We start from the raw sequence: 17,879 nt of genomic DNA, 5'->3' as shown, positions 1-17,879 counted from the left end.
CCCACCTGAATTTTGAGCAGAAAACACTCAAAATGAGCTACTAAACCTAAAAATCAGAGCACTGGCAGTTCTTGCAGAAATAAAACAACAGAAGAATTGAGTACATATGGCCATCATTTTCGTGGGTTACTGGAATATTCATGAGAGCAGTACAAACCCAGGCAAGAAGCTGGAGGCCTCATTCCTTAAATCGTATTCCTTGGTACCACAGAGCCCAGACCGAAGTTAGTGCTGATCACCTGTGACCCCGAGGTGTGCAGAGCATCTCTCTGTGCGGGTTTTGAGTCAGTCCCAAAGTGGGAGCTGTGTGAGCAGAGCTCAGGGCTGGAGCATTCCAACCGAGCCTGGCAGCAAGGCAAACATCAAAATATTGTGTGGCTCTGAAGTGCCTTTGCCTTCAGATAAAACTCCACCAGAGCTCACACTGATACCTCTGCACTCCCAGCTCCCATGGCAATGTTTTGATACCTCTACCCCACACTTACTGGGTATATTAACCTTCTTTGTGTTTCTCACATGAGTGAACTTTACTCAGCTGTAGTGCCATCCATGGTGTGCAATCCAGTCCTTCCTGGTGAGAATTCCTTTTTCTCCCAAATATCCTTACCAAGGGGTGGGAAGAAACCATGGCAGTTTGCCTACCAATCCAGCTCTCCCGTGAGAAATGAAGAGCAAATTAAAAACAAAACAAAAAATTGAAAATTAACTTGGATTAATAAAGATAAATTATAAAAATTTTTGGGAGGAAAAAAAAAAAAAAAAAAAAAAAAGGAGTCAGGAAGGCGGAAAAATGCTTTATTCTTCATGTAAGTGATTATTTTTGCCCGGGGGCCGGGCGGGCGCTGTGCCCGGGCCCGGGATGCTCCAGCAGCACATTCTATCCCAGGGCTCTCTCTAGTGGCCAGAAAGGAAAGGCTGAACAGCGGCACCCAGGGACACGCACCTGCGCCCAGGGGCTGCGATTTAGGGTGCTGACACCCCCCCGTCACACAGCAGAGAAGCTGCAGGCTCCCCTCTCATGGATGTGCCTCCTGCTCAGGCCACAGGAGCACAGGGAAATGCAGCCCATGGCCCTACCTGTGGGGCGTGCTAAACCCGAGACACGGGGATTGATGGTGCTTTAGTCCTGCGAAGTCCTCAGGGGAAAAAATGTGCAACGGGGCTGTGTTGGATGAAGGCGTTTGGAACCCTCCAGGATGTGAACACCGCTGGGCTGAGCATCCCTTTACACAGCTGGATGGGGCAATTACTCCCTACAGAGCTGTGTCAGGTTGATCACAGAGAGAGCTCAGTTTGAGAGCTGTCACTCTGCTTTGCTCCTTTCAGCACACTGCAGCTGGGAACTGACCACAGAGAGGATTCATCCTCTAGGCTGACCAGCAGTCTTTGGAGTCCTATATACCTTAATATTATATATATATATATATATATATATATATATATATATATATATATATATATATATATATATATAATTTGGCAGCATAGGTGGTAGTAGCCATCGGCACCTAAACTATTGAGAGCTTGAAGGGTAGTATTTGGGAAATTTTCTTATTTACACATCTTGCACATCTTCTGTTTATTTCATTATAGAAATTGCGCAGCAAAAATGTAGATTTTAATAATGTTGAATATGTGGCAAAGCCAAACACCCAAAACCCTGAAAAAATAGCAGAATTGAAATAATAGAAGCCCCTTTGCCAGTACACAGTGTAATCCAGGGAAGCTCAGGGGCAGTACTTGTCCCTGGGCTCTTGCCTCAGGCCCAGGGCAAGCTCACTGTGTGATGAGCTGTGAATATAGATGAATATAGAATATATATACCTCAGACTTGGGGTGGCAGCCACAGGAATGCTGTTCACTACCAATACAACACATCAGCTACTAGGAGATTGGAGAGAGAAAAATAAAGAGGAAAATTTGACAAGTTTTAAAGCATTACATAAAGTCAAAACTCCCCAAAGAACAGGGAGTTCTGCTTGACAAATAACACAACCACTCACACTCAGCTCCAGTCAGGAGCCAGAGTCTCCATCACCTTCTCCTATAAGCTCTTAATGCCTTGAAGCAAGTGACTCCTCCCTTTTATCACCAACCCTTCCCAGGTTGCTGTCCTGGGATTAGGCCTTTTCAGACTCTTTTCCCCATCCTTCTGATGGATTTAAACTTTTCTCTCCTTTTGTTGTGAAGTGTTTTGGTTTACTCTTTGGAGGATTAAAAATTGACTCTTACATGCTAAAATTAATTCCCTAGCTTACCTTCCCCATGTTTGTTGTAACTTTTGGTGTGAAATACTTCAGCCTCTGTTCAAAGGCAGTAAATGATTTTCTTGGGCTTGCAGTGCTTTCTGTTTTGAAGAATATTGTCGTACTGTGATGTGAATCCCAGAGAAACCTGTGGCTGCTGCTTTGAAGCTTGCAGTGACTTTTGGATGTGTGGCACCTGTGTAAGGCTGTACTGGATGTTCATGTGTCAAGCAACCTGTCTGGAAACTTGTCCTGGCAGCCTCCCCTCCAAAGGGGACAGGAGTGGGTGGCTTCTGCAGTGCAGGAGAGTCTGGATGGGGTATGGGCTGGTACAGAGCTGCTGTAGTAACCTCCTAATAAGTATTTTAAATGTCTTACTGAGCTACCATAACCTGTGGAAGAGAGAGATTCTGTATCAAAACTACCACTTAGTGCTGCGAACAGCAGGAAGAAGCACTGAAGGAAACCTTTTTCCTGCTAACCCATTCCCTTTTTGCTGAGCATGAAGGCAGGAAAAGCATCACTGCTGTGCAGAACACTGGGAAATTCCCTTAAGGAGTTATCCCCATCCCACTGTATTGATGCTGTACAAACCTGAAACAGAAAAGCAATTCTTACCCCAAATTGCTTGAGGTGCACATGTAAGGGAGAAGCAATATATCTATAGAATAGCATCCCAATAACCCCAGATTTTTCTTCTGTTCTGATCTCATTTGTTGTCTTTAATGGCTCTTTAGGAGCACAGCTGTATCTATTTGCCAGGATCCCGTGGACTTAGGCCCATCATTATTCCTGCATTTAGTCTTTCTTTCAGGTTTTTGTGTGTCAGTCTTTATCCTTTACAGCTTAATTGGGTTCTGTGTTACTGAAAGCTGCTTACTACTTAAAGAGCATTGGAGAGTGGCATTGAAATATTTATGTCCAGTGCATTACTTCATTAAGGAAATGATCTAAAATGAATGGAGATGGAATTATGCCCAAAATGCCTATAAAACTGGATGCTGACTGATTACTTAATGGTTCTCCTGATACGTGATGCATAAGAGGTCTCTGTTGCCTTTAATTTTTCATGGCCTGAGCTCAGTCTTGCAGCAACCCCAGACTGCTGGTTAATGGCATTTCCTTGTAACTAAGCATATTGCTCCCTTTTTTTCCCTTTGACATACATGGTGCTTGAGAATGCATTTGGGGTCACTAAAGGGATTACTCTTAATTACACTGTTGTCCTGGCCTTCTGTGGGGTAGGAGTCCTCTGAACCTTCACTTGCACAAAGGAAAATGTCCAGGATTTAACAGAAATGATTTTTTTATAACAGAAATTTCAGCTCTGTTTCCTTTTTGGCCTGTCCCTTAATCTGCCTCATGCACTAGGGAAATCCAATCCTTGCAAAGTTAATTTTATTAATTGATGCTTATTGGATTATCTTTCAAATCAAATGAGCTTTAGCTGGGTGAGCTGGAAATAAGGAACACGCAGGGACTTAAAGGCAATTCAATTCATTAGTAACCCTCTACTAGTAAAAAGTAGCTCCTAAAGAGCCCAATTTCCTGGAACAATGGGAATTCCTCTACAGGGAGGACAGCTGTAGCAGAAAATGGGAGTGCTGGGGCCATCTTCCAGTTCAGTGGAAGTGCAGTGTTGGCAGGGTTGAGGGTACCAGTGAGAGGTGCCTGGTGCCAAGCAAGGTATATGAAACACATTGCCAGCACCAGGCCTCTCCTGGAGAAATCTGGGATTTCAGAAGCGTGACTTAGAAGATCAGTACATTGACACACTTTGGACTATTCACCAGGAAAGGTGTGTGGGATGTGCCTGGCTCAGGCTGACATCAGCTCCCATGGCCTGAGGAGATCTAGACACCCTCCAGGCAGCACCCTCTGCATGAGCTCAGCAGTGTTCTGCATCCAAAAAGTAGGTGCTTGGCTAGCTGAAAGCCTGGGGTTTATTCCGGCTGCTCACCGAGATGCAAAGCCATGTCTCCACTGAGCCAGGAGGGTGTGCTGGCTACACAGCTTTGCTCCAATAACACTCTGCTTCCAGGTCCTGCTGCTCAAGCTGTGCTGCTCTCTGATGAACTGAGCCCCCTGACTAAGGGAAGTGGTGCAAGGGGGAGCCTTAGTGTCCCTCAGAAAGAGGGGAGCTCTGCATCAGCCCTGCTTCTGCAGTGATTCAGGCATTTGACAATGTCCCTGGATTAAATGCTGAAATATCCGTGCTGTGGGGAGCAAAGCTCAGCACTTACAGGATGCATAGTCCTGGGGCAGCCTCACCTTCAGCATATGGATGGAGCTGATGTGCTATGTCCCTCTGGATCATGGCAAGTGAGCCTGAGGGCCAAATGCAGCAGCCAGACAGCAAACAACTGTGTGGATAAATAACTGGGGGGAGGTGTAGGGAAATCAGGATCACTGTGGAGTGGGGCATGGGGGAAAAGGCCACAAATGCAAGGAAGGAAAAATAGCATTTTTATGTGTTTGTTCTAGAAGAAACTGGGGGTTTGCTTTGCCTTCCTGGGGAAAAGGGAATATCTTCCTTAAAATACTCCCTGTCTCACAATGCAAGGAAAATGCAAAGCAAATCTTCTGACTTCTGACAGCTTGAGGTTTTTAACATAGTAAATAAAACAACATGTTTTCTCAAAGTCAAAAAATGGACCTGTGGTTTGTGACAAAAGTTATTGATTAGAAGTGTTCTCTTGGGCAGTGAATTCGGAGGCTGCCTCATCAGACAGTTATTACCAGCCCAGCCACCACCATTCCTGAGACAATTGAAATTTAGCCTCCTGACAAAAAATTGATTTCAAAGATTAATTGTCCCCTGTAGCACAGTTTTAGACTGATCTGAAATACAGAGAGTACAATTGTCCTTTGGGTTTAATAGAGCTGTCTGTTTGATATCCACAGAGCTGGAGCAGCTCTATGCATTTCTGTCCTGACTCACAGACAATAGGGGGCCATTTCAGAGAGCTGCCACTGCCAGAAGAGGGAACACCCATGGGTGATGTCTATCCCAGCTGCACTCCTGGAACCTGTGCTGGACTGAGGGTAATGGCAAACATGCCTTGTCTTTTAAAAGTGGAATTTCCTTGTGCAGCTCTGACTGCAGCAATGTCAGTTCTTACAGACTGCACAGCTTTTAAACCTGAATTGGAAAGACAAATCCAGCTGGAAAAAGTTTATCTGGATTTTATTTTCAAATGTGTATGAAAGGGCACTGCTGGGAGCCCTGGGGAGCTCTGGTCTCCCCAGAGAGGACATTTGAAGTGCAGTAAAACAAGCTTTGCTCTGTCAAACACAGTTATTATATAGCTACTGTGGAGGTGTAGGTTTGAGCTGGAGAAACTCTCCTGCGTGGAAATTCTTCTGGGATATAGCTTTTTCCTTGCCTGGCTTCCTGTGGTTTGAGCTGAAACTCTGTCAGTGCTCCTCTACCCTTTGAACCTACAACAGGTGATCTTTAGTGAAACTGGGCAGAGGCATCTTAGGTATTGCTGTGGGTGCTCAACGAGAGAATCCACACTGGTGCTTGTGAAGGAAAATAGGTTTGGCATGTTCTGCTGCTCAGGAATATTTGATTCTCCCCAGAGCCAGGCAGCTGAGTTTGAGTTGGGTATTAAACCTCCACAGGCACCAGTGGGAGAAGGAAAGGTGAAGGTGTGTCTTAGAGGGAAATTTGTCATGATTTAATGTTTCAGGACTGCAAGGGCTGCTGGTTCAAATGAGTGGCTGAACCTCAGTCTGAAACACTGGTCTCTTGGCAGGTTTGATCCAGGTTTTCTGTAACAATCCCATCACACATGCTTTCCTTTTACACAAGCAAGCTTATAGCATCAGGGAGACTGAGAGCTGACCTAGCCATGTCCTTGGGGGGTCCTGGTGCATGGTTTCTTCTCTGCTCTGTGGCTGGGGAAAGATTTCCTCATGGCTTCAGCCTGGCCTCTCTATTCAAGTGTCCATGGTCTCTGTCCCAGGACTCTTCCTTCTTGTTCCTTCTAAGAAATTCAAAACTTGCAGTTACTTGTTCCAAGCAGGAGGGACTGATTGTGTATCTAATTAAGATGATTCCTTGGGAAGCTGAAGACCTGGAGGCATGAGCATGCTCTCAGCTCTTGTGAAGACTGTGATGGGAATTGCTTGGGAGTGGGAAAACAAAAGTCTCTTCTGAAATAGCACTGCAGGGAGCAGAGACGTTCGGGACTGCCCACTGCCGTGGTGTTTAAGAGTTGAAGTACAGGAAACCTGCAAGGCTGGCTTGCAAAAGCTGTGACTGTCCTTCACCTCTTTCACCTGCACACAACACCTGTCCCATAACTCCTCACCCTCTTAGCTTCTGGTGTGAGAGAGCCCCCCTCTGAATCAACTCATTTAATACAAGATTTAGTAATTATCTGCTGGGGATGGTATCTACCAGCACCTCTGAGGTTCCTGGAGTTGCTGCCCAGATCCCCAGCCACAGTCCTCATTTTCAGAGGGGAAGGTGTAGAAAGGAGCAAGTGATCTGAGTTTTGGTCTAGGATTAGCTTTGAAATCTTGTTTTTCCAGCTCTCTGAGAGAAAGACATCTCCCCTCTATTCTGTTCTGCTTTGTATTGCTGATAACATCACAGCAGGGATTCAGGGGAAAAAACCAATTAAAACCAAACTAATAATAATGAAAGCTAGTTTACTTTACACAGGGAGGAGGAGAGAGAGGGCAGACTCCTGGAAATAAACTTGCACAGCCTGTTTCCTGTGATGTCTCTCTTGCCTGAGCACCGGCCCCAAGGGTCTCCTTTAGCAGATTGCTGTGTTGAGGGGCTTTGTCACACACCCTGCAGGGGCAGCGTCTGTGTGGATTGGTGGGTGTGTACCTTCAGTCTTCAGGGATCATCTGGTTTCTTTTCTGTTTGTATTTCTTTTGGGCTTGTTTTTACCGGGCTTATAATCAAAAGAAGAAAGGAATAATAAAATTAAATAACGTTGAGTAAAAACATGGAGAAAATAATCCTTGCTGGGTTGTGAATTACCCAGCTTTGCTTGAGCTCAGATGTTCCACTCTCCTCCCAAACCTTCCTCAGTGAGTCTGCAGGCTGCTCTGTATGTGCAATGGGATTCTTCGGCCACTTGATGTCTCTGTGGGTTGTGGAGAGTGGTGGGTAAATAGATGGAGGTCACACTGGAGCTGGATGGAAGCAGCAGTGGTGATGGGGTTGGTCCTCAGAGATGAACCTTTGATAGAGCTCTGTGCCATTCTCCTTCCCTGCTTGTTCCTGTTAATGAGCTCCAGATTTTCAAGCCAATTGGAAGAACAGGAAGATTTGGTTAGCCAGTTTCCACTGGGAGCTGATGAGGCTCTGCACCCATCAGTGCTGTATGTCTGGAACCTGCCACAGAAATTTGGGACAGGGGGTCTTGGCCAGCCCCATCCCTGTCTGCTTAACCCTGAGAAACGCAGTGGCAGAAGGGGGCCAAGACGCCAGACTGTGGCAGTGTCTCCCTACAGGAGAAGATGACGCTTAGCAAATATGAGGCCAAAATCCTTACCATTGCCTGCTGGGGTCTTGCACGAGAGAATTGCTGTGTGCTGCCATAAACATGAAACCCAGCTCTGTGTGGGGTGGGTCATAAGGAGACCTGGGATGTTCCTGTGGTTTTGCAGGTGTGCCAGTCTGCCCTCTGGGACTGATCACCCTGTAACACTGGCACAGACTGAGAATTCAGGTGGGACAGAAATGCTCCTCCCAGTCTGACACCATCATGGTCCTAAAAATAACCTTTGCCACAAGTCTTTTGTTTATGCATTATTAAAACCTAGATGAGCATTTGCTGGAACCAGACTGTGATATCTCTGTGCCTTTGGCTGTGGAGACATGGTTGGGACTGAGATTGCTCTGGGCGCTGTATAGATAAACTGAATGTGATTACAGCCACGGTTTCACATGGAAATGCCTCAGGAAAAGAATTTTCCTATATTCACTTCTGCCCATGGTCATAAACTTAACTGTGATAGTAGCTGGAGGATCCAGCTCTCCTGTGTTAAATGCTGTTAAATGTGTGCACAGCTGGCTCTCCTTTCAAATCCTTCTAGTCCGAAGGAATTTGAAGCTTCTTGTCTGCAAAGCCAGATCTGCCTAGATACAGGCTTTTCCTCATGGTGATTCAGCAGGACTGTTGCTGTTCCCTAGGAATGTACAGAACCTTTCAGGCACAATTAAAAGAAGTCCAATGACCTTTTTTTCCAACACAATAAAAAGTTCTGCAGTGGTTTTCCTCAAACGAGCAGTTTTAGCTCACTGTATGGGTTTTCAGTTTGGGCCATTTATAAAGCTTCTGCCTGCAGTGTATCCATCACTTTTCCCAGAGCCACTTCAGAGAGAGGAGAGCTTTGTGTTGGAAAGATGGTGACTGGGAAAGTGTTCATCTCCAGTGAAATAGCTTCCCAAGCCACTTCCCAGCCTCAGGGCATTTGAGCAAAATTGCACACAGGGCTCGAGCTACGATTTGCTGTTACTTGTGTGGGAAGATAAACTTGAAACATCTCAGTCTATCTGCTAAACTGCAATTTATGAGCTACAAATGGCTGAGTCTTAGAGGGGAATAACAGATTTGAACCAAAACTCTACTATTCTGTCCCCAGAGGCAGAGAGAGACCAGTCAAAAAAACTGCCTTGAGTGGAGTATATGGATTTATAGAGGTGACAAACCCTCTCAGGAGGTGTCAGCAGTGCCAAGGGCTCTGTGCTACAGATCAAAGCAGTTGGGGCTTAGAAGTGATGGGCTTAAAGTGAGCGGCAAAGGCTTGACAAGGAAATGGTCTGGGAAATAGCAAAGGCTTCTCTGTTCACATACTCTGTTCCTGTACAGTTCACATGAGAAAAAGGGGGAATTTGTTTATTAAACAGCTTTCCGTGACTTATTAATTCCATTCATCTGAGGATAGAACAGCTCCCTCCAGAGTGCTTGTCATTGGATGCCTGGAAATCAGTCAGGGTCTGTCCGTGAAATGATGTTCTGGTTGAAACTCTTTGTTCAGTCAGTGATTTATGCAATTGCTAGGAGACTGCTCAGATGGCTAAATTACTCCTATTAACATAACTTTAATTCTGTACTTTTAACAGAAATAATTTATGCTTCCTGTTTCTTCAGGACCCATTACTAGACTTCAAGTCCAACTTCTAGGGAGAGATCAAGGCTTTGTCTTTTCACCAGTGATTGCCTCAAGTTTTCTTTGAGGCTTGAAGCTGCTTAAATTTTCTCAGTAGCCAGACTAGGAATATGGAACAGGTCTTGGCAGGTATCAGTTCCTAAAGCCTCTTATCTTTTCCCAGGGAAGTGTTTGTCGGGACTTAGTTACACAGATAATTATGGTCAGGTTGGCTTCCCCAAGTGGGTGCTGCTGCTTGCAAACTTAATCAATGCTTCTAGCAAATGTTAGAGGTTTTGACTGCACTTATCTACTGAAGAATAAAGAAATTCTACTGATGTTTGGTGCAACAGCTTCTCTGATAGCTGCTGTGGTCTCTCTCATTAAGTCTGGTAGCTGTGATTTCCTGCAATAGCTGCACCAGCTGGTGCCCTGCCATGTCTCCATTTTTTCCCAATTAGAAGCTGAGCCAGTTCCCCATGATAGATTATGGTCTGCCTGTGGGATCTAGATAGGAAGAGAAAGTGCTCTGAGAATTTAGGACAGAAAGTACAGTAGAGGAGATATAGCAAGAAGTGCCTGTTAATTATACAAGGTGGTACAAACTCCTCATCTACGAACTGTTTTGTTAACGGTGACCATCATTAATACAAAACACTCAGCTAAATGTTGCACGAGCTGTGGAGCAACAGATGGGGGATCCAGTTCTTGCTTTGTGTTAAACAAAACCACGTGAGCACACAACTGACAGTATGGGGAAATTCCTGAAAAAGTGCTTCTTCCATAGCCTCAGAGGAGATAGTTTTATATGAAAATAGGCACCATATGTGGAAGAATCCAGTTGGAGCCCTTCCGCTGGATTACTTTGTAATGCAGAAGGGGGAAAAGTCTATCTCCAGTTATGACAATATATTTTGCCAGCCTGCACTGATGGAGTGTTGCCAGGGAAACTCTAATCATCAAAGAACACGTTAGTGTTAATGTGATTTTTGTAGGTCTCCTAAGAGAATGGCTTATGTCCTTCCAGGAGAAAGGTACTGCCGAATAAATCATCCAGCATTCCTTACCAATGAGACCCTCCTAAGTCTACTGAACAAATGAGGATTATTCTCCTGAAAGGAGACATGCTTCTCCTCTGAGCAGCACACCAGGCATGCTGGCAGCAGCTGCCTGGAGCATGTGCTTACACCGATTTTTTTCTTGAGAGATGCTGCCCAGGGAGCTCCTCAGGTCAGCAGGGTGGCCGGTGGGACAGCAGAAACATCATGCAAGCAGGTCATTAGTCCTTTTGGGGGGATAATGAAGCCCAATGGCAGACAATTCTGGAAATGAAGCTGTTCTGTGCTGCTCTGTTCTCCAGGCATCCTCGCATCTGGCTATTGAGCTTTCTGCTTTCTCTGCCCCTGCCACCCAAGGGCTTTCCTCTTTCTTGGTACTGCTGCAGAACAGTATCCAGACAAGCTGCAGAAGTTTCTCCTAACCTCTGGGGAGCTGTGCCTGGGCAGCAGCCACAATCTCTCCCGAAGACTGCAGTGAGCTGCCTTTCTCCGCAGGAGGCAGCCTATGGAAGTGAGGCTGCCATTTCTTGGAGTATATAGCTAACCAAATCTTTCCAGGGATATGTTGCTTTGGATCTGGGCTTTTGAGGTAGATCACAGCAGCCCAGAAACTGTTTAAATAGACTGTTCCACCTTGTGGGAGTTATAGCTGGGAGGTTTCCCCTGACTTCAGGTGTTAATAGTTACATGATTGGTTCAGGATTTTGGGTGCTGGTTATGGAGCTCACCTGCAGGGGACACAGAGTGCCACCTGAGCTCCACCATGGCAGGACCCCTCACAGATACTGTGCTGGTTTTCCCTCTTATTCAGTGCCTCACGTGAAGGGGGGGAGAAACTTGGACTCCTGCACATTCAGTCCTTGGGTCTGCTGAGGACACAGCCCAGCCCAGGTGCTGAGCAGCCTGTCACAGGTAGGCTCACTTGCTTCATCATATTTAATTAAGTTTTCAGGACATGAAGGAGGAAGCACATTCTTTGCCCTGTTTCGGTAGAAAGACTCACCTTGAGGTCAGGCAGACTGTTTATTCTGTGTTTGCAGACAGCCAAATTAATTTCTAGGGCTGTTTAGCAGAAGCATAAGGTTTACCAGTGTGTAGTCCTGGAAAGCTCTTCTAATGCACAACCTGCATCAATTATACTGCACTACATCAATTACTCTGTCTAAGGAAGTCTTCCCTGGGTGACTTATTTTGTTCTGCCCCTTCTCTCCAGCTTTGTATAAAATGAACTACCTTGGCAAAAGTCAAAGAAACACACTAAAATCTTCCTGGCTATCTGCCCACAAATATTCCCTGCTTATCCCTTGAGTGTTGGGGAGGGCTGTGAAAGCACATGGAGCAGTTTTGGCTGTGTCTGGCTCAAGGGTCCATCATTCCCCTGAGATGGTGCCTGCAGAGCAGACTCTCAGCCCTGGGGCTATGTGGATTTGGATGGGTTTGGGGCTGTGGGGGATGAGCTGTCACAGCACAGCTCAAGGAGCAGTGGAGGTAACTGACCAAGCTGCCTTCTCCCTGCCAGTGGCAGACTGCTAGAAAGCTCAAAATGCTCTTTTCCTTCATTCATGCTGCCAGGCAGGTCTCCAAGTATACAGACAGTGCCCAGGAGTCAAAATCATTGAGAGAAGGAAGGAGAGGGAAGATGTGTACAGGGGCTGCAGCCAGAAGGTTTAAGCATTGGTGATTTCTGCCCTGAGCCCAGAGAGGAGCTGGCAGCTCCAGTGCTGAGCTCAGGGATTTGCTGGGTGCCATGGAAATGGGTGGGAGCATTAGAAAAGTTTGGCTTCTGCATTTAGCTGGAGACCACTGGGACTCAGCAAGCCAGCACCAGGGACTCTTCAAACACTGCTCCTGCCCTTGGGCCATGCTGTCCCCTCTTGGTGCTCATCCAGTAACTCTGGATAACTTTGTCATGTTATGTGACACTGTCCCAGTGGAGACAGAACTGGATAATTTGGCCCATTTTACTTTTAACAGAAAAGTAAAAGCTGATTAACCAGATTTCAACTAATGTGTGGCTAGTTTCTCATTGCAGATAACACTGATGACAAACCATGCATGATTTAAGAGGTGTTCATTAAGGGTTAGGTATAATGTTCTGTATCTCTTCATCTACTCACTCTCCTTCTTTCTTCCAAAGCACAGTTCATATTTAGGTCGTTTTTTAAATTTTTTAGAGCTCTCTGCAAATATTAACTAATTAATCCTCTCAGCCCACTCTACATATGCTTTAATTAATGAGCACTCATTTACTTAACTCACACTATCTCATTAAACATAAATTGAATATATGTTTGGGAACTTTAACTGGAAACATTAGTGGAGATTTATTCAAAGGATGAATGCAAAATATGTTAATAGTAGCTGGAGGCAGCAAAATTCAAATACTAAGGTATTTAGTGAAAAATATGTTGTGGTGTCAGTGAGTGTCAGTGAGTGTCAGTGAGCAGAGGCAGACAATTAGCTGTTCCTACAAGATGCATAAGTTGTCGTGACCTTGAAGTCATCATTCACTCCATGTTGTTACCATAGCAATCCTGATAATTTGCTTCCCATAATGTCTGTCTATACACTTTGTTCTGTTAGTCGAATTTTTCAGGCTTGCAGGAGCTGGGCTGGCAGCTTGCTGTGTGTTACTCAGAGCTGGAGTGTGCTGACACAGACATGTAAATGCTAATGCTTAGACTTGCTGTGGACACTGGGGTGGCCTTCTGCGTTATCATCCATCCTAGCAGCCTTGAAACTGGTAACTATCATGATTGTCTCAACAGCTCTGTCTGGAGGCTGCTATTGGCAGGAGGAGTAAAACAGGATGTGTCTCAACTTTCCATTACCCAGCATCACTCCTGGAGAGGACAGGGCATTTGCTGCTGCACGCTGACCAAGCTCTGTCTGGAGTAACTGCATTGTCACAGCTCCCTGCAGTTATTTAGGGCCACACTGCTATGGGTGTCTGTGAGAGTTAGAGCCAAAGTGCTCCTGGGGATTTGGGCTGTTTTGCCCAGGTGTAATTCTCTTGGCTGTGTCTCATCTTGTTGCATCCTCAAGCACTGAGCAGTTTAAGTGCTGCCTGCCACCCAAGAGGAAATCACAGCTCAGTGATGACTGAAGTGTTTTCCTATGAATAAATTTGTAAATCAGAAGAGGAAGAGTTGAGGGTTTTTACAGGGTTGTGAGTGTCATTTATGTTGCAGACATGGGGTTAGAAATGAAGTATTATTTCGACACCTTAGATTTGGGTTAAGTCTTCTAAATCCCATAGTAGTTATAGAAAACTATCATTTGAAGTCTCATGGATTACTTTACTTTTTCCACCTTCCCATACCTTGGAGAAATAGTGGCTCAGAATTTTGACTTGTTGCCAAGAGGCATCTCCAAATGTAACGGAACCTTTCATTGATACAAAATTGAGAGATTTTTCTCCTAGGTTTTGTTGCCAAATGGTAGAAGTGTTTTATTTCCCTTTGTATTTAATGCCTCATGAAGAGCTCACTCTTTGTGTGTGAGACCCAGTGATGAATGGTGAGGGATGGAGTTCCTGCTCATCCCACAGAGACCTGTTCTTGTAGGAACAGTAGCATCAGGCCCACTTCAGTTTTGACAAGGTTTGTACATGCCATTGCAAATCCAAATCTGCTTTTAAGTAAGAACTTTCCATGCACAAAAAAACTCTTAGCGATGCCTGATCTTATAACTAGAAATATGTTTCCTTACAAGTTATGTGTTAGCTTGTTATCCCAAAGACATATCAGGGATCTGGGAGCTGTCCTGGGTCTCCTCCTTCTTCTGACTTTTCTGTATCAATAAAATTCTTGCAAGCTGAATGTAAACTCCTCATGCAACCCCTGACGCCTTCAGGAAGGCTTTCCCTGGGTACTCGACTGAGTCTTTGCAATCAGTGTTCTTGGTGACACACAGAAGAGGGCAAAGCTCTTCAGTTTTAGGGAAAGCAGGAATTAGGAGGAGCAGAAATGTGTTTTGTTGCTCAAGCCAGCAGATTTGTGTGAGAACACATGTAAAGAGCAAGTACATATTGTATGGCACAGTAACACTTCAAAGCAAGCTTCACTCTAAACTGTAATGAGGAGCATGTGGCTGTGACATGACACCAAGGTACTATTGGAACAAGAAGCATGATTACATTTTGGAAAAAACATTGTGAGCACTGTTTTCCATTGAAGTTTCTGGAAAAGTAATACTTCTTTCTCCTCTTTTTTTATCAGAATACTGAAAGCATTCTGTAACATTATTTCCTAACCTTGTTTTTCCTCCCAGAAATCTTTTGCCTTGTTAAAAAAAAATCTTAGAAGGATGTAGAATAAACATGCTGGATCTAGCCCAGTGTCTCATTTACAGCAGCACACAGGCAAGTGTAGTGATAGTTTTCTAAACAGTCTTGCTTCCAGCAGTTTGTGGCACAGGGCTTTCATAAAGCAAAGGCAGTGTCTGTCTTTGTACTTTATTCTTCAGAGAAATGTTCCAGTTTCTAGCCTGTGTCAACTTCTGTCATCCACAACGTTCAGAACAATGAGTTCCTTGGCTGCAATACACATTTATGTAGAACCACCTCCTTCAGATTGTTTTGAAGCTGTTCTTAAGGTTTGGTCTGATAGCCCTTAGTTCTGATTTGGAGAGAGTGCATGTGCAGCCTGTACCTGTTCCCTGTCTCCATGCCACTCCTGATTTTATGGATATTTTTATACTTCCCTTAGCTGCTGCTTTTCAGGATTGAAGAAACCAAATCTTTTTAGACTGGAACCATTTTAACTATCTTTAACTGCTTTCTCAGGATGAAGGTATGGGTATGTGGAGCTGTCATTTAAATAAACTCACTGGCTTGACCTTAACTTGTGGGAATAGGTTTACTGAAATCAGTGCCATTCTCAAAAAATGAAGCTTTGGATAACAGGGAGTCAGACTATTCAGACCAGTTGGAGGGCACATGAATAAGGTGACCTTGCAGGATTGGTTTTTGGTGCTGTTTACAAAAAGAGCCTGATGAGTATGGGGGAAAGAGCAAAAAGAGTTCCCCTATTTTAAAATTTTTCTGGTAGATTTCAAGTGTGCATCACTACAGCTATAAGTAAAAGAAAAGGCTACTTAGAACAGTGAAAAGAATGTGGGAGGGGATTGACTATACTGTCATGTTCAGAATGGTAGTAAGGGTTTGGAAGAGGTTTGGAATGTGTTAAGATGGTATTCAAGTCTTACTGATGTTTTTTAATTTTCATTTGGATAGCTAAGGGTAATTTATTTTGCTCCAGCCAGGAACATGTCTAGAGAAAAGGATAAAACGTTGAATTAAAAATCTCTTGAGGCAGTTGCAAAGAGCATTGCCTGAGAGGATGTACATGTTGGCCAGCTATAAGACAGTTTCTGCCTGTCCCTTTCTCCCGTGATCCTAGAATCTCAGAGTTGTTTGGATTGAAAGGGACCTGAAAGAACATCTTGTTCCAAACCCCCTGCCTAGGGCAAGAACTTTTTCCTCTAGACCAGGTTGCTCTAAGCCCCACCCGACCTGGCCGTGCAAGGGATGGAGCATCTACAACTTCTCTGGGCAATCTGTGCCAGTGTCTCACTCCTTTCACACTAAAGAAAACCTTGGATATTGCATTTTGAACTCCTTCCTTGTGATTCATCAGTTCATCACAGAATTTCCTGTATCAGACATTATTCAATTCTCTTGAATAAAACTCCTCTAGTGCTGCCCTGAGGACTCTTGTCTCCTTCTGCAGGGTGTCATTCATCCTGAGCAGCTATGACTGCTCAGAGGCCTCAGGAGAACCTGCAAAGGGATTTCTTGGAGTCTTGGCTCTTAATAACTTATTTCTTAAGTGGAAGCATTTTTTTCCCCCGTAACCTTTATTAGAAAACAGTGATGGGGAAACAAGAGGAGTGCTCAGTGTGCTCTGGTCCTTGGAGTTCTCCTGGGTTCTGCTCTCTGGGATGCTCTGAGATCCTGACTGCACAAGTCAGGCTGCCTGTGTGTGTGTGTATAAAGCACCAGTGACAAGGCCTATTGAGCACTTGTACCAAAAGCCTCTGGAAAGAGGGACTTGGTGAACTAGGTATGACGTAAAATCCTCTGGATTTTTCTGGACAAAGGCAGGTTCTATCTGGTGATTGACTTCCCTGATCGCTGGTGCTTTTTTTTGGGCTTTGTCAGGGAGTAAGACCAGGTGAAGTTTGATAGCTTCACCAGTCGTGGAAAACATGCGTGGGAAGAGAAAAATGTTACAGCCCAAGCCTCTGCCTAGCACAGAAAACAGTGGGATTGATGACTGTAGGCTGTGCTTGTATGTGAGTTTTCAGTATCTTCCAGAGCCATGAATTTTGTTGGGAGCAGTTTAAAAGAGTGATGGCAGACAAAATTTCATGTGGCTTTGGCTCCGGTTCTATTCCTATTTTTAGTTATAGTTCCATTTGCCTTATTTAGTGCTTTTGTTTCTTGTCAGAATTCTCAGATCAGTATTTGCACAAACGATTTTATATGGGATCAGCTAGAAAAAAATGCACAATCATTTGTGTGTATGTGTGTGTGCAAAAGTTTCACACCATTCTTGGCCAGCTGCAGAACAGAGACACGAAGTCAATGTCTGCAAAGAGTTTGCACAATCAGATTTCAGAATTACTTCAGTATGGTCCCACAGAAAAGCCTCTTCTCTTGGTTTCCTCTAGTAAAATCTGGGCCCCAATTTGAATTTGGCAAATCCCTTCTTGGAATGAAGGCACACAATATCAAACCCCCTTACTCGTTGCAAACTGTAGTATAAATGTAAAATGCTTGAATAATCCATTTGAAGCTACTACTTATGAGATTTTTTTCTGGAGCCAGTTTCTGTAGCCTTCAGAAATACCTGGGCTGAATTTACCTGAGAAGGAAATTACTTTCTGCTTACCTAAATCCACCCCCACGCCAGAGTTTTCACTGGTTACAGGAGTCTGCTATACTTCAAAGCCTTCCCCAATTTGCAGTGTTGCTCTGGGTTGTTAAGCACACAGGACCTTGTCCTTATCCAATGTTAGCACCACCGGTGTCTTGATGAGTTCAGAGATAAACACCTCCATAAAGCCTGTCTCCTGCTTCTCCATTCACCTCTTTATTTTTCAGTGGGGAAAAGAACTATTTTAGTTCTTTTCATTTCAATAAAAAAAGCAATATTGCTTTTTTAATGGATCTGGTTTTTCCTCTCTGCAAAAACCTCATGGGAGAATGTGGTTAGGAAGAGATGACTTAACTGTTTTTCTGTTTTGTGGGAGATGTACTGGAGGTGAATGGAGAAGATTCCAATTAAAATGCCTTTTTTTCCTTGCTCTGTCTTTGCCAAAGTATGTTTGAGGAAGATGAGAAACTGTTCAATTTTAGCAAGGCAAGTACTAACAATAGAAGTCACAGGAGTTAGAGAAAATTGGGTTGGAAAGGCCATAAGCCTGTGCCTTTTTTTCTGTTTAAAGA

At 44.4% G+C, this 17,879-nt stretch overlaps 1 long non-coding RNA gene across 1 annotated transcript in view; it reads left to right on the top strand.

Moving 5' to 3' along the window:
* The window catches only part of LOC138114493 (uncharacterized), a 154,961-nt gene that overhangs the window by 540 nt on the left and 136,542 nt on the right, over positions 1 to 17,879 (top strand). The gene's annotated exons all lie outside the window — the stretch shown is intronic.

This window comes from Aphelocoma coerulescens, chromosome 9 (genome assembly GCF_041296385.1).
Source record: "Aphelocoma coerulescens isolate FSJ_1873_10779 chromosome 9, UR_Acoe_1.0, whole genome shotgun sequence".
NCBI classification, from domain to species: Eukaryota; Metazoa; Chordata; class Aves; order Passeriformes; family Corvidae; genus Aphelocoma; species Aphelocoma coerulescens.
Note: the sequence above shows the minus strand (reverse complement) of the source record. Positions and strands in the feature narration are given on the sequence as shown.